We start from the raw sequence: 23,227 nt of genomic DNA, 5'->3' as shown, positions 1-23,227 counted from the left end.
GCAGCTCCCAGCTTCCACCACTGTAGCCCCCTTTTCTTTTCCCTTCTTTCTCTCCTCGTCCTCATCCTCCATTGGCCTGGCTAGGAGGGGAAGATTCTGGGGAAAAATATGGAAATAGAAACACAGGGTGAGGACTGGGGTGCCCCCAACCTCTGAGTCAGTACACTCCAGACCCTGGTTTCTGTTTGTTTGAGTGAATGGTAGCCAAAAGGGTGCTGGGGTTGGGATTGTTGGTGAGGGGAGGTTGTGTGTTCAGAGGGAGAAGGGCTCGAACCTTCACTGAGCACCCATTACTGTCCCCATTTTACAGAGTTGGAGACTGAGGCCCTCAGAAGGCAAGTTCCTCACTGATGCCACACAAGGTGCTTTCACGGCAATTAACCAAAGAAGCCCCTTCCAGGCAGAGTGCACACTTCGGTGAGTGGACAGGGGCCACATGTGTGGGGTACACCCTTACTCAGCAGCCATGGAGACAGGATGGTTCTCCAAAGGGAATTCCTGGGAGAGGACAGGAAGGCTGGTTAGTGCTGGAAGGTTCCAAGCCCACTGCCTCTCCACCCCTGCCCACCAACAAGTAATGGGGGATCTGCTATGAGAGAGGTGCTAGGGCCCGCACCCCAAGGTCTCCCACACAGAGGGGCCACACTCATTGCTGTCTGTATGGTGGGACATTGGTGATGAGCCCAGACCAGACTCAGACAGGCTTGGGCCCAGGCCCGGTGCATCATTCGGAAAGCACTAGGTTACCATCAGTGTCGCACCAGAGTAGAGGAGGAGCCTGTGGCAACCCTGCCAAAGCCCTGAAGAGGTGGGCTCTGATGATTCCTAGAGCCTTTGACCTTGGCTCAGCCAACCTCCATTCCCTCAAAAGGGGAAACCCTGCCCAAAGTCCATGGCACACACATGAGACACCTGACCTCATCTCCTTCTCTCAGCAACACTCTGAAGTTGGTCCTACCATCCCTGTTGGCCACGGAGGAACCTGTCAGATGCTCAGAGAGGGTAATGACTGGCTCAAGGTTACATGGCTCATAAGACCCAGGATTTAAACCCAAGGCTGTTTGACTTCCAAGCCCTTGCTCACTCCCCTCCATCAGCTGAGGCCAGCCTTCCTCTGGCATAGCAGGCCGGAGGGACCCCCTAGCTCAGTCAGGCCTTAGGGTCCAGGGCCAGCCACTAACTTCCTTGGATAAGCTTACACCCAGGGCCCCTCCCCAGTGGGTGGGAGGCAATGGCTTGAGCTCTGCGGGTCAGACCCAGCTGGATTCAAATCCCAACTCTACAGCCTTGGGGAAATCACTTTGCTTGTCTGAGCCTAACTTCCTCATCTATCAAATTGGGATTAAAAATAACTCCATTTAAGAGTCAGAGAGAATACATGTGCAGGGCTTAGTCCACAGTGGGTATTTCGTATACCAGAGCTGGTTTTTGTGGTTCAAGTCTCCCCAGCACACCCAGTGCAGTGTCTTCAGTCCATTCCCAAGCTGGGTTACTCATTCCAATTTTGGCTCTTCCCTGCCTGTTTTATAGCCCCTGCCCTGGCCCCGGCCCAGGCTTCTGGCTTCTGAGGGTCTTGGGGCCTGAGAGTCCCTGGAGAACTTGGAATCGATCCATGGACTTCTCAGGATTCCAGGCACCATTCAAGTCAGGGGCTGTCAATCCTGGCTGTACATTAGAATCATTGTTTAAAAAACAAATCCAGTGTTCAGGCTTTTCTTGCAAAGGTTCTAATTGATTTGGTTTGGGGTGAGCTCCAGGCATTAGTCCACTTTTTATGGTCCCCAGGTGACTAGGGTGCAACCAGGGGTGAGAACCACAGAGCCAGGACCTCTAAAGTGTGGCCTGTGGACTGGCAGCGTTGGCATCAGCTGGGAGCTTCTTAGAAATGTAGAACCTGGCCAGGCACGGTGGCTCACGCCTATAATCCCAGCACTTTGGGAGGCCGAGGCGGGTAGATCATGAGGTCACAAGACCGAGACTATCCTGGCTCACACGGTGAAACCCTGTCTCTACTAAAAATACAATTAGCCAGGCGTGGTTGCGGGCACCTGTAGTCCTAGCTACTCAGGAGACTGAGGCAGGAGAGTTGCTTGAACCTAGGAGGTGGAGGTTGCAGTGAGCCGAGATCGCACCACTGCATTCCAGCCTGGGCGACAGAGTGAGACTCTGTCTCAAAAAAAAAAAAAAAAAAAAAAAAAAAAAAAAGAGGCCAGGCGAGGTGGCTCATGCCTGTAATCCCAGCACTTTGGCAGGCCAAGGTGGGAGGATCACCTGAGGTCAGTATTCGAGACCAGCCTGGCCAACATGGTGAAAAACCATCTCTACTAAAAATACAAAAATTAGCCAAGTGTGGTGGCAGGCGACTGTAATCCCAGCTACTCAGGAGGCTTAGGCACGAGAATCGCTTGAACCTGAGAGACAGAGGTTGCAGTGAGCCAAGACTGTGCCATTACGCTCCAGCCGGGGTAACAGGAGTGAAACGTCGTCTAAAAAAAAAGGCAGAACTTCACTCAGACTCCCCAGATCAGAGCCTGCGTCCGAGGAGGATCTCCAGGGCTTTGTACTCATATTAAAGCTTGAGCGGCCCTGCTCTGGCCCAGGCAGCTTCAATGGACACTGTGGGAACAAGGCTCCAGTTAGTCTTTACTGACGGTGGCGATGTGTCCTCTTCTCCAAAGACGACCATTAGGGGCTGGGACATCTCCAACCCACCTCTCCGAGGGGGATTCCTGGTGACCTCTGCTCCTCCTGCCTCCTCCATCTGGGTCTGGTCTTGGAGATATGCTAATCAGTGTGGGAGTCCACCCTTCACATAATTATCATATACGAGAGGCTCCTCATCTCAGGGTAATTTTCTCATCTGCATAATCGTCTTTGACTTCCTTACAGATGTAAAAACCCCCTTACCTTGGGCGAGTTAATCTTCATTGATTGAATATCAAATTCATTCGAATGAGGGAGAAGAGGCTTTGCTTTCTCAGCAGCAGAAGCCTCTGAGGCTGAAAGCTGTGTTCAGCTGGGGGCCGAGGGGCCTTCACTTTGTCCCTGTCCTTGCCTGGCTGGTCAACAGCCCCTTCCCCTTCCCCTCTGACTCACTTTCTCCGTGGCTGCACCTTTCCACTTCTGCTTCTCTCTTTCTTGCTCTTTCTCTGTTTTGTCTTCATCTTTCTGTCTCTGTTGTGTTCCTTAGTGTCTTGGTCTTTGGTTCTGGTTGTTGTTGTTGTTGTTGTTGTTTTGAGACAGGGTCTTGCTCTATCGCCCAGGCTGGAGTGCAGTGACATGATCACAACTCATTGTAGCCTTAACCTCCTGGGCCCAAGCAATCCTCCCACCTCAGCTGGGAGTAGCTGGGACTACAGGCATATGCCACCATGTACTTTTTTGTGTACTTTTTGGACAGATGGGGTTTCACCATGTTACCAGGCTGGTCTCAAACTCCTGGGCTCAAGCAGTCTGCCCTCCTTGGCCTGCCAAAGTGCCAGGATTACAGGCGTGAGCCACCCTGCCCGGCCAGCTCTGTCTTTAAATTTTCCTGTCTTACCTTTGTTTCCCTTCTTTCTTGGTCATCCCTCCCTTCCCTATCTCTCCAAGGCTCAGACTCTTTCTTTACTTGAAACTCCAGTCTCAGCTATGTCCCCACTCACAACTTGGTGAAAGAAAAAAAAATCCAGCACGAACTCATTGCAGAAGCAGCTGAGATTCTTGGGAAGACAGAGGGCCTCAGCAGTGGTGGAGGTGGAGATAGGAGGGAGGAGGACAGGATGTCTTGGGACTGTGATGCCCTGGATCCCAGGTCCTGGCTGGGAGACCCATCCTTAGGTTAGAAAATGTCAGACCTAACCCATAAGAAATGTTGTAGGTCTTCACAACAACCCTGAGAGTGGTATTTTCCTGTTTTCAAACAAGGATATGATCAACATGTCCAAGTCTCATGAGTAATGGCAGGACCAGGACTCAAACCCAGGCCTGTTTGACCCTGGAGACAGCCCATGATTATACAGGAGGAGGCTGAGGCCAGGCCTTCTGCTCTCAGTAGGCCTTGAAGCAGGTGAATGAATCAGCTTAAGTCTAGAATCTGTCATTTCTCCTCAATCCTCTTCCCTGTCTTAAGAATGAGCCCTAAGGGGTCACCTGGGTTCAGGCCATGGGAGGAATTTTCAGGGACTTTAGACAAGAGAGGACACAGGATTGCTTCTCCCTCTGGGGTCCTGGGCTTGTATTACCTTTTTTTTTTTTTTTTTTTTTTTTTTGAGACAGAGTCTTGCTCTGTCACCCAGGCTGGAGTGCAGTGGCGCAATCTTGGCTTACTGCAACTTCTGCCTCCTGGATTCAAGCAATTCTTGTGCCTTAGCCTCCCAAGTAGCTGGGATTACAGGCACACACCACCATGCCTGGCTAATTTTTTTTGTTGTTTTTTTTTGTTTTTGTTTTTGTTTTAGTACAGACAGGGTTTCACCATGTTGGCCAGGCTGGTCTTGAACTCCTGGCCTCAAGTGATCCACCTCTCTTGGCCTCCCAAAGTGCTGGGATTACAGGTGTGAGCCACTGTGCCAGGACTCACTTTGTCTTTGAAGGGCAGGAAACAGACTTCCCAGTTTCATCTCTGTGGAGGGATTTATGCCTGACGCTAAGCCCTGAAGAACTTGGGGTATACACTTTAGACTTTGTGGTTGTTTACCAGTTTATCCATAAATCCACGCCTTCACTGAGCACCTTCTGTGTTGTAAGGCATTGGTGATACAAAAATTGATGGGCCATAAGACCAGCCCCAGAGGAGTCCACAGTCTGGTCAGAGAATCAGGTATCAGAACAAATCATTACAATGCACTGTGATAAGTGCATCTGTGGAGGTTTCGGTGGGTGCAACATCCTCTGCTACAGAAAGGGAAGATTTCAATGAGGGGGTAATATGGAAAATGGGTCTTGAAAGGTGAATCAACATTTTCTAAAGAGCGGGATAGTGTTCCAGACAGACAGTCAGCATGTGTAAACACCTACGAGTATGAAGACTGTACTGCGCCAAGGAATAGAGCAGTTCTGTGATTGAACACATTTTCTTTTTAAAGGTGGGGGTGGGAGATGGGACTGGAAAGATGGTGGAACCCAGATTGTGAAAGGTCTTATAGACCATGGCCAGGAGATTGGGCTTTTTTCTTCAGATGGAGAGCCAGGGATGGGCGCAGTGGCTCATGCCTGTAATCCCAGCACTTTGGGATTGATCACCTGAGGTCAGGAGTTTGAAATCAGCCTGGCCAACATGGCAAAATCCTGCCTCTACTAAAAATAAAAAGAACTAGCTGGGTATGATGGTGCACGCCTGTTAGTCCCAGCGACTCAGGAGGCTGAGGCATGGGAATCACTTGAACCCAGGACATGGAGGTTGCAGTGAGCCAAGATCACTACTGCATTCCACCCTGGGTGACAGAGTGAGACTCTGTCTCAAAAAAAAAAGAAAAAAAAATTAACCAGGAGTGAATATATTATTCTTTAGGTAAGCCTGGCAGCTGTAATAAGTAAACCCCCAAATTTCAGTGGCTTTCCTCAAAAGGTGTCTTTCTCACTTACACAGCAGCCCAATATGGGTACTCCAGACTGCTGGGTCACTTCTTCCACATGGTGATTTAGGAGCCAGCCTCCTTACACCTCTGTCTTAGTCAATTTGGGCTGTGATACCAACCAAGCATAGATAGACTGGGTGACTTAAACAACAAACACTTATTTCTCATAGTTCTAGGGACTGGGAAGTCCAAGATCAAGCTGCTGCAGATCTGGTGTCTGGTGAGGGCCCATTTCCTGGTTTACAGACAGCTGTCTTCTCATTGTATCCTCACACCACAGAGAGCAGAGTGGGACAGGGGAGACTGTGTCTCCTCTTTTCATAAGGGCAATAATTCCATTCATGAGGGTCCCACCCTCATAACCTGATATCTACGCATAATTATCTCTCAAAGGGCCCATCTCCAGATACTATCACATTGGGTTAAGGTTTCAACATATGAATTTTGAATTTGATTATGAATATGAATTATAAATATCAATTTTTTGGGGGGGCACAAACTTCAGTCCACAACAATCCCTAAGAGTGAGGAATCTTGGAAGGTCTTGGAATCTCCCACTTCCAGCTGGTGGACAGGGAAAGAGAGAGGGTGGAGAAGGCACAGTTGCTTCTTAATCACTTGGCCCAGAAGCAACACACATCCATTCTGCCTGCATTCCACCCTCGAGAAGTAATTACACAGTCTCAAGCAGTTGCAAAGTGCTCTGGGAAATGTAGGACCTGGCTAATTGGTGCCTTCCAGAGATAAGTGCCCCCTTTGAAAGGTGCAGCATGAACTTTTGGTGGACAGTTAGCTGCCTCTGCCACTGGTTGAATTTTAGGACAGTACCTCTGTCAGTAGAGTAACAATGGACTATGAATGAAGGTTTGGAGGAGAAACAACTAGAGAAGTCCCAGTAGGAGGCTGTTGCATTAGCCCAGAAGAAAGAGAATAAAGTCCTTGTACTTAAACTGCTTACTCTAGACAACCCTCTCCTTGAGGGGCATTGTGGGGAAAGAGAAGGCACACAGATTGGTGGACCTGGCTCCAAATCCTGGCTGCACTGTCCTCAGTCCATTACCTTGAGCAGTTTACTTGACCTCCAAGCCACAGTTTCCTCATTACTAAGATGGAGATGATAACGACACCTGGTTTACAGGATCATTTTGAGTGCTTAGCACACTGTCTGGAAAGTACCCAATAAATGCTAGACAGTCTCATGAGTGTTGTTGTTATTGTATTCAAAGACAGGCTGGGGGTTCAAATTCTCGCTCAGATGCTTGAAATCTAAGTGACTTTAGACACAGGCTCTCTGAGCCTCAATGGACTCATCTACAAAGTGGCAATAATAATAATGATAACTGGCTTGCAGGGCTGCTGTAAGGATTAGAGTTCTGCAACAGAAGACGTAGCACAGTGCCAAACACATTGTAGGAGCTCAGAAGATGTCAGCAATAGTTTTTACCCTACCACCATCACTAATGTTTTTACCACTGGTGTTATTCTCATCATCATTATAATTATCTCTGAGTGCCCAGCATCTAGTAGATGCTCAGTAAATATCAAATCAGTGAATGAATGACTACCTCTAGAAGCTCCTTTTATTTCTTCGTTACAGATCCTGGCTCCCTGACTTCATTTCTCCTATATATTTTATGCAGGGTCGGCTTCATGGCAGGACAGAGCAATGTTTCAGAGCTGGACTCTGGAGGGAGCAAGATGTGATTGCACGTCCCAGCTCTGCCACCTGCTAGAGGTATATAACCTCTCTGAGTCTCAGTCCCTCCATCTGTAGAATGGGATTCTCAACAGTACGTACCTCAAGGAGCTGTAGAAACTGCATCCAAGCTGATGCTTATAATACAGCACCCAGAGCCTGGCACCTGTCAGCACTTGCAAACACCTGTAAGCTCTCAACAAAGATCATCTACCTTCCCTACATTAGTATAGGAGTTAACACTGAGCCTATGGAGAAGGGGGTAGGATGGGAGGTAGGGGATGGGGATGGAGATGGGAGCAGAGAAAGAAGATGAGGCCAGGCTGTGAAGGCCTTGAATGCCAGGCTAGGTGGCTCTAACTGGCCTTGCCTACTCTCTCAGGATCCTGGAAAGGGGCCCTGGTCTGAGGGCTCCGCCTGCAGACCCTTTGAGACACAACAAGGCTAGGGCGCCCTACGGGGCAGGGACACATCGTCTTTGGGCTCAGCTGTCTCCAGCTGGAGTGGTGGGGAAAGGAAGGTCATTTGCAATTCAGATCTGGGGCAGATGGGAGGATGCCATAGATTGGTGGGGGGTGAGGGGGACTCGAGTAGAGTCAGCTGCCTTACTTCTCACGCACATCCTCCACCAGCCCTTCCTAGCCTGGCTGCAGCCCCTCAGAGCACAACCCAGGCTCAGGCCCATCCCAACCCACTTAGACACATGCTCTAAGTGCTTTACATAAGTGAATTGATAACCATATAAGGAAGATTATTTTACAGATAGCAAAAGTGAAGTCCAGAGAGGCAAAGCAACTTACCCAAGGTCACACAGTAGAGCTGTGGCTCACATCAGGCTGCCAGGCTCCAGGGCCCGTGCTAACTCACGCATTGCACCATCAGAAAATCCCTCCCAGTTACAGCGCTTCCACCTTGTGGCCCAAAGCCCTGGGAAGATGTTATGTGATGCGTGTTGGACACACATAGCTGAGTTTCTCCTGTGAACCTGCAGCTGGCCTGGGGGTATCTCCCACTTTCTTCACAGTCCATGCAGCTCCCCTGGGGCTGCTAGGCCACCTTAGCAGGTAAGTCACAGACCCAGGCCCCTCCCACTCTCTGGGTCTCTGAGTCTTTTGCCCCTCCTCTCCCCAGCTCCTCTGGGGCTGCTCCAGAACTGAGACCGTGCTGGCTGTGCCAGGTCAGCCACTGTGGGTCCTGCTCGTCTTGCCCCTCCCAGTTCGCCATCCCTGGGGCCGATCGGGGCACACCCTGCCCACAGGCTGATGGCCGGGGTGTCAGAGAAAGACTGAGTCTTGGAAGAGGGCTGTGTCCTGAGGTGGTGAGGGGACCTCTGGACCATCAAAGGAGACCCAAATGATAGATCAGGACTGGCAGGTGCAGGGACTTAGGGGCAGATTGACCACTGGAGATGTTTAGCCTAGGACAAAGCAGGTCAAATATCTGGGGACGACTGCTTTGCTTCTCCCTTTCGACAGAGCGGAAGTAGTGGGGGTGAAGCGCCTTCACACAGATGCCCATCACCCCCTCTCCAGTCACCATGTGGTCCTGGGAGACAGGGACTGTTGACTCCATCTTACAGCAGAGAAAATGGCAATTCCAACAAGGCCCTACTTGGCCTGTCTTTGTTCTTTGATGGACAGAACGGTCCATTCCCCATCCCCTGGCCCCTCTCCTTTCCCAGTCCTCTGAGGGAGAAAGGACAGGCAGGCCAGCAGCTTCCCTACTGCATGGTCCTTTCCCATCCATGGGACTTCCGTGCTGATGAAGTCATTCATCCAGGCGGGACACCATGCTGTGAGTGACTGACTGACCGGGAAAGAGCCAGTGAAGGCCCTGGCCAGGCTCTCCTCCCTGCTGAAGCTGGGCGTTGGCCCTCACTCGCTGTGTGACCTTGTGCCAGCCATTTTCTCCCAAGTGCCACCATTGTCTCATCTGTGAAGTGGGCAGCACACTCCCCTCTTCACGAGATTAGTTTGTGGATGCACTCAGCCAGCACCTGTGTAAGCCCCAGCCCGCCGTCTGCCTAATGACTGAATGCTCTAATCACTGCCCCCACCAAGGTCTTGGTTCCCCAGTGGAGCCCATCCTCCTCCCTCTGTGACCTCTGACCCCTTCTCCTCCCCGCCTCGATTCCTCCTCAGCAGGGGCTGTGAGTCCCTTCCCCCATGAGGCCCAGGGGGCCCAGAGAAATTAGACTGAATCAAAGCAGAAAATGAGTTTTCATTCATCTTGGAATGATGCAAGAGGTTATGGGCAAGACAAATAGCAGCCTCCCCCTCTTCCTTTATCACTGTCACCGCAATTAATAGGCTGTGGCCTTCGTTATCCAGGCCTTTGCTAAGGAGAGAGCAGGCCCCCGGGCGACGCTAACGAGGGAGAGGAAGCAGGCTCCACTCCATCCAAGTCCTGCCATGTGGCCATATGCTCACCTGGCCCTTCAGACTCACAAAGGAGGGGTGCAGCCACCCGCCGGGAGGCCGGGCCGGGTGAGAGGGGAACAGTCCCCCGACACCCCTGAGAGCACCCAGCCAGCCTGTGGTCTGATCTCCATCGCAGCTGCCTCATCATAAGGACAAGCTATGTGTTATTTCCTCTTCATACGGCAGCCTGGGAGCCAGGCGTCTGTTCTCCAATTTTTCTGATGAGGAAACTGAGATTCAGAGAAGTATACTTATTTGAAGCTACTTGTTTGAGGAGGTCACACGGATTGGGAAGAGGAGGAGCCAGGCTTTGAACACAGACCTGCTTGACCCCAAAGCCTGGGTTCCTCACTATCACATTCTGCTGCCCAACCATATGGAAGGAGCGAGGACTGGCAGACAGGTCCCTGAAAGTCTCTGATTCCAGGGTTTTCATACAAAAAGAGCCTTAGAGGTCAACGGAGTCAACATTAGTTCCACACTCTGGCCCAGATTTGGGGCCTCAGATCCTGCAGGGACCTTGAAGTTATTACCAGTCCTTAGCCTGAACCAAGTCTTTGTCAAAAGGACCAAAATGAAAGTCCTTTATTCAAGTGTAAGTTGATACTATTCAGATAATTTAAAAATGAATTCCTTTAAAGGCTGACTGAACGCCAGAGGGGCTTGGTTCATTGAGTATTTGCTCAATCAATGAATACTGTATTACTTATCTATTACTGTGTAGCAAATTATCCCAAAACTTAGTAACTTAAAACAACAATAAATATTTACTATTTCTCACAGTTTTCATGGGTCTGGAATTCAGGAGTAGGTTGGCCAGCAGCTCTGGTTTAGGGTCTCCTGTGACGTTACGGTCATATGTTGGCGGAAACTGCAGTCATCTGAAGGCCTGACTGGGGCTGGAAGATCTGCTTCCAAGATGGCACACTTGCGTGGTTGGCATATTGCCACCTGCTGCTGGTGGGAGGCCTCGGTTCCTTTTTATGTGGAGTGCTCCATAGGATGGCTCATATAGGGCACCCAGCTCCCTGAGAGCTGTGATCCAATACAGCAAAGCAGAAGCCACCTGCCATTGATGACTTAGCCTCAGAAGCCATACACTGTCACCTCTGCCATACTTTGCTGGTCACAAAGATCACCTTGATTCGATGTGGGAGGGAATTAACAACGGCGTGAACTCCAGCTGGTGGGCATCATCTTGGGGGCTGGCTCCCACAGATACTAAAATCAAAAGAGCGTTTTGTAGAGTTTACGAAGGGAGCCTCAAGGTTCAGAAAACAGTGTTAACAGTCAGAACAATCTTGACCTTTTGGGGAAGTAGGGACTGGGAAGGGCCATAAGGAGACTTCTTGGGAGTCAGTAATGTTTTATTTCTTGGTCAAGATGCTGAGGAACTTTGTGAAAAATCACTGTTATGTATGTTTATGATGCTTCAGTAAAAAAATTTTAAAGAAGGGTCCTCATCCTTGAAAAGGTTTGGAGCCGTCTGTGTAGTTTTTGTTGTTGTTTTTGAGACAGAGTCTAGCTCTGTCACCCAGGCTGGAGTGCAATGGCATGATCTCAGCTCACTGCAACCTCCACCTCCTGGGTTCAAGCAATTCTCCCACCTCAGCCTCTCAAGTAGCTGGGATTACAGGCACCTGCCATCATGCCTGGCTAATTTTTGTATTTTTGTAGAGATGGGTTTTTACCATGTTGGCCAGGCTGGTCTTGAACTCCTGACCTCGGGTGATCTGCCCACCTCCCAAAGCTCTGGGATTACAGCCTTTTACAGGATTGCCCGGCCAGTTCTAATCTATAGGGGAGAAAACACTGGGACTCAGGGAGGGAAGGTGACTTGCTCAAGGTCCCTTGGTGGGTCAGGGGTAGAGTTTTGGACTGGCATTTGGGACCCCTGGGTCCCAAGGAATGGCCCTTGACAGGCACTGTGGGAATGGGAGCTGATGCTATCAACAGGCTGGGGTTGGGGCTCCATTTCCTGCACTCTGCTTGCCCCTACTCTCCCCAGCTCCCCCCAGGGCTGCTCCAGCACTGAGACCATGCCGGCTGTGCCAGGTCAGCCACTGTGGGTCCCGCTCGCCCCACCACTCCCAGCTTACCCTCCCTGGGGCCGATCGGGGCACTCTCTGCCCACAGACAGAAGGTCTGAGTGTCAGAAAAAGGCTAAGTCTTGGGAGAGGGCTGTGTCCTGAGGTGGTAAGGGGACAAGGTTTGGAGGAATTTTGCTGTGTTAGAACATGACTCTCACTCAGATGACAATGTCTGTCTCCCTTGGCCAGACTCAGGCCTTTCAAGGAAGGGACCTGGCCTGATTCAGCTCTGTGTTTCTTTTGTCCATCCGTTCACTCAGCAAATATTTACTGAGCACCTATGGTAGGCACTGGTGATATGACAACGAACAGAAAAGACAAAGACCCTGCCCTTAGGGAATTAATGCTCTAGTAGAGGTAGACACAATAAAACAAGTAACATATAGAATATGATGTGCATAGGAGTGGGTGTGTGTGTAGTTGTGTCAGGGAAGACTTTATTAAGAGAATGACATTTGAGCAAAGACTTGAAGGAGACCGGGGGGAGCCTAAGGTTGTCAGTAAGAAGAGTATTCCAGGCAGAGGGAACAGAGTGTTCAAAGGCTTGGACGAGAGAGCACGCGTGGCATGTTAGGAATAGCGAAGGGGCCAGTGAGGCCAGGCAGGCCGAGCAAGAAGGAAGTTCAAGCTCGGGGGCCCATCTGGCCTTGGTTTGAACCCTGGTCCTGCTATTCCCTAACCAGTGACCTGAGGGCTCTCTGTTCCTAAGGGAGGATAATCCCACCTACCTTGAAAGTCCTTTTCAGGCTTTTTTAAAAATTTGAGCCTGTGTCTCCCTCTGTCACTCAGGCTGGAGTGCAGTGGTGCAATCTTAGCTCACTGCAGCCTCTGCTTTCCAAGCTCCAGCCACCCTCCCACCTCGGCATCCTGAGGAGCTGGGACCACAGGCAATCACCACCATGCCTGGCTACTTTTTATATTTTTGGTAGAGATGGGATTTCGCCATGTTGCCTAGGCTGGTCTTGAACTCCTGAGCTCAAGTGATCACCTGCCTTGGCCTCCCAAACAGCTGGCATTACAGGTGTGAGCCGCTGCACCTGGCCCCTTTTCAGGTTTAAACTCAGCCATACCTTTAGTGACATGTCCACAAAGGTTGAATGAGACAGATGGTCCTTGTCTGCCCACCTTCACTGGGATATAAGCTTCATGAGGGCCAGGGATTTTGTCTGTTTTGTTCATTGCTAAATTCCCAGACCCAGAATAGTGTCCTCAACAGAGGCCTTCACACGCCTTACAATTAAACCAACAGTTACAATATACTGTGATGAAACATACATCAAAGGGGAGATGTAGAGAGCTCTTGGCAAGGGAGCCAGCCGATTGGAGAATGTCAGGGAGAGCTTCCTGGAGAAAGCTGTGGCTGTGACCTGCTAATGAGTAGGATTTAGCCAGACAGGGGTTCCAGGCAGAGGGAACAGCATGTGTGAAAGCCCAGAGGCTGGAGAGAGCAAATTATTTTGAATGTTTCAATACAGCTAGAACAGAGCATTGGGAGGGTCGAGTGGGCAGAGTGGTATGGGGTCATGAGACAAGAGGGGTTGGGGTGGGGAGACATGGCTAGAAATTAGGTAAGCAGAGTGCTGCATTCTAAGAGCAGTGAGAATATTCAGATGACAATCATGTAGGTAACAGTACCTGGCACATAAAGTGAGATGGAAGGAGGGAGGGAGGGGGAAGGAAGGAAAGAAGGAAGGAAGGAAGAAAGGAAGGAAGGGAGGGAAGGAGGGAGGGAGGGAGGGAGGGAAGGAGGGAGGGAGGGAGGGAAAATGGAAGGAAGGAAGGAAGATTCTAGCCAACCACAGTCTAGCCCCATGCTGTTTTCAGTAGCCCTGTGTCTGGAGCTCCTCTGTAACCCTGCAGCTCAGCAACACTCCTGGGGTGTCCAGCCCTGTGGCCCCTTCTCCAGGTCCAACAGGCCTGAAGGCCTCCTAGGACAGAGTCTGCCCTGGTCCCTCCCGCTCTCTGTGCTCTGCACCATGCAGGGTGGGGTGGGGCAGACAGCCCCAGGCTCCCCACTGTGGACACATGTTCTGGTTCAGTGGAAGGACCTTAAACGCACAGGCAAGGACACAGCAGTAAAGGATGATGTGGCCGAACCCCCCGGTTCCACGGCGAGTAGACCCCAGGTGTGTGATCGGGAGCAGTTAAATTTCATCATTACCCTTTCTCCGATGGTGTTTTTTATAGTCTTTTTTACTACTGGCACTAAAGGTTCTGGACTCATCCTGGCGGAGTGGAGGACATCAGTCGTCGGGCTGACTGCTCTGTGATATAAAAAAATGACAAGTCCTGGCTTAATCTTTCTGATAACTGTGTTCCGCGTCTCCATCCATCTCCACCAAGGGGTTTGGGCGAAGCTGGAAGACAAGAGCATCCCAGCATTTAAGAATGAAAAATTAAGTGCCCTTTTTAAGCACAGCGTGGAGCTCCCTGGCTTGGTGCTGTTCTAGAGGTGGGGGGTGATGGGGAGGGGAGGAGAGAGCAAGTCCAGCTGGGTCTCCTTCAGGTCCTAGGGTGGGGGGATGGACAGCAGGTCCCACACAGTGTCGTGGGAGTGCCAGGTGTGAGCACATATACTTGGAAGTGTGCACATGTCTTGTGCCCCCCCATTGGCCCCTTGTGCATGAGCCTCTGTGGCTGTGGTTTTGTGTGTCTGTATCTGGTGGTGTATGTCTAATATGGGAGAGTGAAAATAGCCCTGCACTGCAAATCAAGATGCCTGGGTTTGATTCCTAGCTCAACTTTATTTTAATCTTTTTTTTTTATAGAGCCTCCCATGTTGGCCTCGAACCTCTGGGCTCAAGCGATCCTCCTGTCTCAGCCTCCCGAGTGTCAGCTCTACTGACTTTAGCTATGTAGCCTTTTGGCAAGTTGTTTCCCTGCTCTGGGCCTCAGTTTCCTCATCTGTAAAATCAGTGAGCTGGGATCGCCTGAAGCCAAGGTCTTCAAGCAGCAGCCACTCTCTGGCTGATCCCAGGCCTGTCACATGTCTATCTTCATCTCAGCTTCCCTGTCTGTCCCAGGAGACCTTTGGTCTAGATGACCTCCAAGGCCACCCAGGAAGTGACAACCCTAGAGCCGGGGAGCCAGCAAGACCCCCCTGGGCCCAGGTTCCCGGCCCAGCATCCCAGCTCTGGCCCAAAGCCAGCTTCCAGGTGTGGCTCAGACTTTTCTGTGCCTAGGAGAGCAGCCACCTGTTTCCTTTCCATGCCCCAGAAAGGGCCAGAAGCAGGAGCGGCCCCTGGGAACAGGGTGCAGAGGGCAAGAGCAGAGGGTTTGCTTCAAACCTGGCCTTTGATTCTAGTCTTCCTTACCAGTTGTATTGTGACCTTTTGAACCTCAGTTGTCTTGCCTGCAAAATGGAAACGAAGGGGATAGTTAGCACTCCCACTGGATCAAATAAGCTGCACCTCATACAGTGCTCAATAAATGTTGGTTAGTATCAGGTATCCCTGAAGGAGCAACCGTCCCTCCCAAGATTTTTATAAGCACCAAAAGCCCTGAACAGAATTTGCCTGTCTGCCACCCCCTAATCCCATCTCCAATGCCTTCCTCTCCCTCCCTTGGAAGTCCATCAGGGGGGACAAATGGCCACCTGGCTTTTGATGAGAGAGGGAGTGGGGGCTAGCTGGGAGACCCTGGCTGCCAGAGGACTGACTTGTCCCTGAAGGGGCCAAACATTTGTTGTAAATAATAGCAAGAGGAAGGAAAACAAAAACAAAAAACCTGCAAAAAGCTCCCACCTGGGCCCCAGCAGATGCAGCCCGGTACACAATCCCTTTATCACCAGCGCCTGTGGTTTGGAGAACAAGATGCCACACCGATAGGGCCTTGGTTATCTGAGGCAGGCAGTGTTTATCTGGGCAGTTTCCGCAGGCCAGGGTCCCCACTGGTGTGCGTGTTATCTGGGCCAGAGCGGGAGCGGTGGGAGATTTGGGCCCCACTCCCCCACCGGGCACAGTCAGTAGGAAACTTTAGGATGGGGAGGGAGGTAGGCAATGAGGGCCTCTTGTTCAGCTGGGAAGATTTGTGGTGAAGAATGGCCAACGTCCTCGCAGGCCTCAGGCCCAGGCTTCCTTACTCTGGGGCATTTGGAGCTGGTATGAACTTGCCCAAGAGATTCGGTGTCATGCCCATGCCAGTGGGGATCAGTAATCTTATTCACCCGGTGGACCCGGGGGAGCCATCCTATTCTACAGACAATGAGTCCTGCACAGGTCGTGTTACTTGGCTAAAGGCACCCAGCCAGTAAATGGCAGAGCCAGGATTTGAACTCTGATCTGCCTAACTCCAAACACTGGCCTTCCAAAACAAATCCTATGACCTTGGCAGAGTGGACCCCAATCCCTTTCAAAGGAGTGGCACATAACATTCTCAGAGACTGTTTGGGTCTGTTCACTCTACAATCCCACGCCAGACTGGGAGATCAGGAGTTTAATTAAGCTTTATCTTTCCCCCCATTTTATAGATGAGGAAACAGAGGCCCGGAGAGATACAGTCCTTGGCCACAGTCAGTCAAGTTGGAACATAGCTGGGACTTTGAACCGAGTCTCCCAGCTCCCAATCTGCCTGCAGCCCTGTCCCTCTCCACCCCCAAGCCCTGACCAGAATTCTCTTCTGTACATCCGGAAGGGCTTTCCCACTCTTCAGACTCTGAGGCAATTACAGTCCATACCACTCATGTGGCCCTTAATCATTTACTGCCCTTGCAAACAGCCTGCGGTCAAAAGCAATAAAGTTCGGACTTGGACAGATCAGACCTCATGTGGCTGCTATTTGTGCACATGGCCCACCTCCTGTATTGACTAGAAGAGCTCAGAGAGCAAGAACCAGGTGGCTAGAGGTTTCCATGTTCTCCCTGCACTGCTGCCATGCTGAGGGGGTTTGGTGAGTGAGTGCTTGGCACATTGGCCGAGGAGGAACCACAGGGGAAGGGACACGGGAGGAGCTGGCTCCTCACACTCTAGAGGACCAAGGTTAAACCCAAGGCCTGGCCCAGCCCCACTGACCAACCCTGGCATCCTATATGTTGGTGACTGGCACCACAGCCACTTGGCACCTCCTCCTCTCTCACTCCTCCAACCGGTCATTTCCAGCTCCCATCAGTTCTGCATCTGAAATACTTCTTTTCGGTCAGGCCACTAGCTGCGCACCCTGGACTACTGCACCAGCCTCCTGATTGGCCTCCCTGCCTCTTGATTGGCCTCCTTGCCTCCTGATTGGCCTCCTTGCCTCTGATCTACTCTTCACTTGCAATAAGAGTGATCTGAAAATGCAAACTTCAGCTTGTTCCTCCCCTACTTAAACGTTCCTGAGTGCATCGCAGCCTGAGCCTGTAATCCCAGTGCTTTGGGAGGCTGAGGTGGGTGGATCACTTGAGGCCAGGAGCGTGAGACCAGCCTGGGCAACATGGTGAAACCCCATCTCTACTTAAAATACAAAAAAATTAGCTGGGTGTGGCGTCACATGCGTATAATCCCAGCTACCCCGGAGGCTGAGGCACAAGACTCACTTGAACCTGTGAGGTGGGGGTTGCAGTGAGCTGAGATTGCACCATGGCACTCTAGCCTGGGTGACAGAGCAAGACTCTGTCTCAAAAAAAAATAATAAATAAATAAATGCTCCTGGGTCCTCACTGTCCTATGACCTGGTCCTAGCCCATCTCTCCAGCCTTACCGCTGGTGCGCTTGGCCACTCTGAACTCTGGGTTCTTCAAAATGACCCCCACACCTTGCCCTGGGCCATGGCACATGCTGTTCTGTCAGCGGGAGGAACAGTCCTCCCTGCCTGGGCTCCCCTCACTGGCCAACTCCTCCTCTTCCTGGTCTCGCTTGGCGTCACCTCCTCCAGGAAGCCTCCCCTATCCCCTACTGAGGTACATGCCCACTTGTCCAAGCCAGCTTTTGCACCAACCCATTATGGACCTGAAAACATGGATGGGGAAGTGTCTGTGAACTTGTCCTCTGTCTCTTCCATTAAACTCCACATTTCATGCAGGCAAGGGCTGTGCTCCTGTTCACTGAGGCTGCTTCTCAGTTAGCGTTTGGGAAGGAGCAAGTGCTTGACATCGCCTCTCTTTCCTGATTCCTTTAATCCCTCAAAGGAACTCAAACAGAGAGTCCCTGGTGCTGGGGAACAGAGGGCATGGAGCCCACCCCTCTGCCCCTCTGGCAGATCGGGAGATCTGACACTCCCGATCTCCCAGTCTGGCATGGAACTGTAGAGTGAACAGACCCAGTCTCTGAGAATGTTATGTGCCACTCCTTTGAAAGGGACTGGGGTCCACTCTGCCAAGGTCATAGGGTTTGTTTTGGAAGGCCAGTGTCTTTGGATTGTTCTGAACGATGATCTTCCCTTCCCAGTCCTGGGGCCTGTGGCTACCCTGTCCGCTCCTACCACCCTCCTACGACCACAGTGCAGCCCGCTCCCCAGAGATGGAGTGGGCAACAAGGCTCTGGCTGAGTCTGCCTCTACAGAAACCCTAAAGTCACTCCACTTCCTGGTGGAGTCAGGGTGAGGAATCTCAGAGGCCTCCTGGGGGAAACCTGGGGCCCTGGGGCCGGCTGAGCATTCCCCAAGCCTCTCCTTTTTCCCACCCCCATCCTGGGAGCTTCACCAGCCACTTCACTGCCTTCCCTGGCCTCCCTCTCCCCTGACTGCTGGGCCCTGGCAGAGAGCGTGGGACTGTGCATCCTGGTGTGTATATCCAGCTGCTGCTCGCCACAGCTGGCTGCACTGGCCTCAGCAGAGCCAGGGAGGGCACGCTCTGCCCTCCACCATCCCACCTCCCTCATTCCTCCACTCCCAACCCCACTCCCAGACCCCGATCCACCTGCTCCATTGAATGCCCAAGATTGGAAGAGAGTTAACAGAATGTGGGGTCATTCATGGGTGAGGGCAGGACATAGGTGTTTAGTGCCAGCCCCCGACTTACATGATCCCTTCCTTGTTGGACACCCCAAGCCCCGGCTCTCCTGGCTGCTCCCCTCAGGACTGTGAGAGGTGGCACCGTTCTCCCTTCTGGGGCCTCGGCTTTCTCTTCTGTACAATGGAAGATAGACTGCTTTGGGAAGGCCCTCACCTTTCGAGGAAGAGCCTAGAAAGTACAGCAAGGATGTGTGCACTTCGCTGAGCAGCCCAGGGAGCTGTGAGAGAGGCTCCAGGTGGGGGAGGCGGGATCAAAGCCCTGCTTGGGGGAGATTATGCCTGAACTGGGAAGGGGAGCAGTCAGAGGCAGGGCGGGCTTCAATTTGTGGGTGGAGTGTAGAGGAGGGAGACTCAGAGCACCCGGCCTAGGGCTGTAGGGGTAGCATGGGGCTGCTTGTGTCTGCGGATGGTACCATTCTAGATGAAGCGGCAGGGCTGAGGGCCTCCGAGGGTCGGCTGGGGGAGCTGCCCAGCAACCTGCTCACCCTAGCAGGCTGGGACCCCCACACAGGCCACTCATCCTGCCAACAAGCCAAGAGTATTTGCTGAATGCTACCATGTGCCAGACAAGAGACAAGTCCCTACCCTTGGTCATCAGAGAGTCCAGCACAGCAACAGGAACTGCCGCTGGGCAGCAGTCATGAAGTGGCCCAGGGAGAGGGTAAGCCTGCAGTGCCAGGCCCGGTTTCCACACCCCATTTCCTGCACTCATGGCATTAGCTCCTTTCTAACCCTCATGACATCCCTCTGAGGTATGTGCTATTGTCTTCATCCCCATTTTATGGATAAGGAAAGTGAGACACGGAGAGGTGAAGTTACTTGCCCAAGGGCACACAGTTTAATCCCCAGGACAAAAGCCTGAATCCAAACCTGAGCAGCTGGCTCCAAGGTGCTCTTCTCAGGCCTGCTCCACTGACCTCCTCCCGGGGAGGCAGGGAAGCTATCTCCACATTTTGCAGATGTGGGAAGCAAAGCCTGGAGTGGGAGTGGTGTAAGTGCTTCCTGCAACCTGTGGCACGCTCTAGCATTCGTGACCTAGAGGTCAGGGTGTAAGGTTTCTTTAGCAGTGGTGAGTTTCCTTTGGACAAAAGTGCCTGAGCCAGCTAAGTCAAGGTTGCCGGAAACACGCCACACATTTTTGTGCATGGATGTGTGTAAATGTATGAATGCTCGTGTGCACTGTATCTTACAGGCCTCAGCCAGCTCCCAAAAGCCTCACAGGGCTGTCCCTGCCCTGCCCCAGGCATGCTATTCTTGGGACAGACACAAGCCCATCTGTCCCAAGACCCCTGTGCCCAGCTCCTGCAGCCTGGCCTAATGCTCCCCACCCACCCCCACGCCCCAGCCTCTGCTAGTGCCATCTGGCAGGTGGCAAGATGCCCACCCCCGGGGAGTGGGTGCCAGGGGCCAAGAGGGGAGCAGCTGGGAGGCTGAGCTGACCCCATGAGCAGCAGCACAGCCCCAGGCTCTGTCTGGGGAGCTGCAGCAGGGTGACTGCACCTCCTAACCCACGAGAGACACACTGCGAGGGTCTTTCACTGGCCTTAAGACACAAGGAAGCAGCTCGAACTGTGTACCATTGGGAATTCTCATCTCTGGGGACTCACCCCTGCCCCATAACTCACTCCAGTGAAGGAACGTGGGGTGCAAAGTCTTCCCAAGCACCCCCACCCGGAGCACTTAGCTCCCGCCACTGCCACTGTCTGTTTAGCACAACGGTTTATGCTTTTGCAGCTCTTACTTTATGGCAGGATCTGTTCTCATCCCTTTCTGTTGATTGATCCCTTTAATCTTCACCCAACTCTATGAGATAGATGTAATCACTATCCCATTTCACAGATGGCAAAACGGAGCTACAAAGTGCTTAAGTAACATGCCCAAGGCACACAACTGCTAAGTGGCAGAGCTGGGATTAGAACCCAAGCAGTCCAAGTCCTTCACATTGATTTTGCGCCTCCTGTGGACCAAGCATTGTTCTGAGTGTTTTACATAAAGTAGCTCATTTAATCCTCACAACAGTGTTGCTATCGTTCCCGTTTTACAGATGAGGAAACTGGGGCACAGAGAGGTTGCATGACTTGCCTAAGGTGACATCAGTAAGAGGAGGAAATAAGTGGTGCGATTTGAACTCAGGCTGTCTGGCTGTTCACAGGATCCCAAGGTTCATGGGTGAAAGGTTCACTCAGTAAAATGCTGTAAGAATAGATGGAGATGGGCTCATTCGACCTCCGCTCTTATCCCTCCTCTCTGCATCATCCCATTCTCGGTAGCCACAGCCGGGGAGACAAGGCGGAGGGAGGAGAGAGCATCTGTGAGCTGGGCAGGCGGGAAGGCAGGCAGTCGCGGGTAAAGGCTGCACGTGCTCACGACGTCTCTTCTGTGGCCAATTAAACAAATTGCAGCAAAACAGCATTTTATTAGTATTTGCCCATAGCAGTCTGGAGCTGCAATAAATTTCCTCCAGGCTGCTGCACTGGAGAGGCAGGCGGAGGGGTGTGTGTGAATGGGGGAAGAGATCGGTGCCATTGGAGGTGCATGGGGAGCAGGGTGTGGGAGGGAGAGTTGGCATGTTAAGCAGTGGATGGTGGAAGAGAAACATCAGGAACGGCCCTGGGGGCTGTTGGGTATCAGAGTGGCTGTCTTCCCAAACAACCGCTCCGCTTCATCATAAGCACAGTGAGTTATGAGGCGGTGTTGTGCGCTGCGCACGAGCAACAGGGACCATGAAGCCGCCTGTCTGGGTTAGGCGGGGGGTGGGCAGGTGGGGGTGGGCAGGGAAGCCCAGTGCCTGGCTGAGGGTCCCCCCAAAACTCCATGGCAGCTGCCCTGGGTTCAGCCCTCATGATGGGATACGTGGGTCGCGGAAGTGTCCGCCTAATTGGTCTCTCCTCCTCCAATCTCGATGCATTAATTCATTCCAGAGGTATTTATTAAATGCCTGCTGTTTGCCAGGTCCTGGAGTAAACTGTCTGTAAAGTGTATCATTCTTCTATTTAAAAAACATTTCGGCCGGGCGCGGTGGCTCAAGCCTGTAATCCCAGCACTTTGGGAGGCCGAGACGGGTGGATCACGAGGTCAGGAGATCGAGACCATCCTGGCTAACACGGTGAAACCCCGTCTCTACAAAAAATACAAAAAACTAGCCGGGCGAGGTGGCAGGCGCCTGTAGTCCCAGCTACTCCGGAGGCTGAGGCGGGAGAATGGCGTGAACCCGGGAGGCGGAGCTTGCAGTGAGCTGAGATCAGGCCACTGCACTCCAGCCTGGGTGACAGAGCAAGACTCTGTCTCAAAAAAAAAAAAAAAAAAAACATTTCATGTTTCCCTGCTGCTTTCAGTGTCAACCCCAAGCTTCTGAGCCCGATGTTCAAGGCCCTTCCCAGGCAGGCTTCCGCCTCCCTTTCTAGCTTGTTCTGTGGCCACTCCCCTCCACCTCTGATAATAATAATAATGATAGCAGCTAACATTGATCAACGCTCACTGTGTGCCAGGCACTGCTCTATGTGCTTTATTATACACAGTTGTGTGTTGATTAACGATGGGGATATGTTCTGAGAAATGCGTTGTTAGGCGATTTCATCACTCTGTGAGCATCAGAGAGTGTGTTTACACAAACCTACCTGGCAGTGCCTATGACACACCCTGGCTGTATGGCATAGCCTATGCTCCTAGGCTACAAATCTGTACAGCACGTTACTATACTGAATACTGTAGACAGTTGTAATACAATAGTATTTGTGTATCTAAAGATAGCTACACAGGCTGGGCGCAGTGGCTCATGCCTGTAATCCCAGCACTTTAGGAGGCTGAGGTGGGTGGATCACGAGGTCAGGAGACTGAAACCATCCTGGCCAATGTAGTGAAACCCTGTCTGTACTAAAAAAAAAAAAATTGCCTGGCGTGGTGGCAATTTTTTGCTACATGCCTGTAGTCCCAGCTACTCGGGAGGCTGAGGCAGGAGAATGGCTTGCATCTGGGAGGTGGAGGTTGCAGAGTGGAGATTGCACCACTGCACTCCAGCCTGGGTGACAGAGTGAGACTTCATCTCAACAATAAAATAAATAAATAAATAAAAATTTAAAAAAAGAAAAAGAAAGAAAGAGGGAGAGAAAGGGAGAAAGAGAGAAAGAAAGAGAGGAACTAGAATGCTGGATGCAAACCAGGCATTCTGGCTCCACTCCCGCACAGCAGCCCGCTGTTTCTTACACCCAGCCTTCCTCACCCTGCGTGATCTGTTCATGCGTTGCTTCTGCTGAAAATGCCCTCCAATCACTTCTCTGTCTGGCAAACTCCTACTCAACCATCAAGAACCCTCACCTCCTCTTCATTCTGAAGTCCTTGGGCCTAGGCCCTCCCTCCCTTCAGACCTCAAACTAAGTAGCCTGATGGGAGATGAGGCTGGAGGAAGATAGGAAAAGGCAGAGCTCTGGAGGGTGGCCTGGGGAGGAAGTGGCATTAACCCCTCAACCCCCCAGGGCCTTCCCAAGTGCATGGCAGGGTCACCTGATCCTGGGACCTGTCTTCTGGCTTTGGGCCCAG

The 23,227-nt window shown here is 51.8% G+C and overlaps 1 long non-coding RNA gene across 1 annotated transcript; it reads right to left on the bottom strand.

Moving 5' to 3' along the window:
• Nucleotides 1-2,342: 2,342 nt before the first annotated feature.
• LOC117067360 lies at nt 2,343-22,738 on the bottom strand. Its single transcript, XR_004430713.1, has 3 exons — nt 22,696-22,738; nt 17,277-17,282; nt 2,343-2,441 (listed from the first exon to the last, which is right to left on the bottom strand). It is a non-coding gene; the product is annotated as an uncharacterized LOC117067360 (long non-coding RNA).
• Nucleotides 22,739-23,227: the final 489 nt, after the last annotated feature.

The sequence above is a fragment of the Trachypithecus francoisi genome, unplaced genomic scaffold (assembly GCF_009764315.1).
Source record: "Trachypithecus francoisi isolate TF-2019V2 unplaced genomic scaffold, Tfra_2.0 Lachesis_group20, whole genome shotgun sequence".
Lineage (NCBI taxonomy): Eukaryota > Metazoa > Chordata > Mammalia > Primates > Cercopithecidae > Trachypithecus > Trachypithecus francoisi.
The sequence above is the reverse complement of the archived record's forward strand: the minus strand, read 5'-3'. Positions and strand labels throughout refer to the sequence as shown.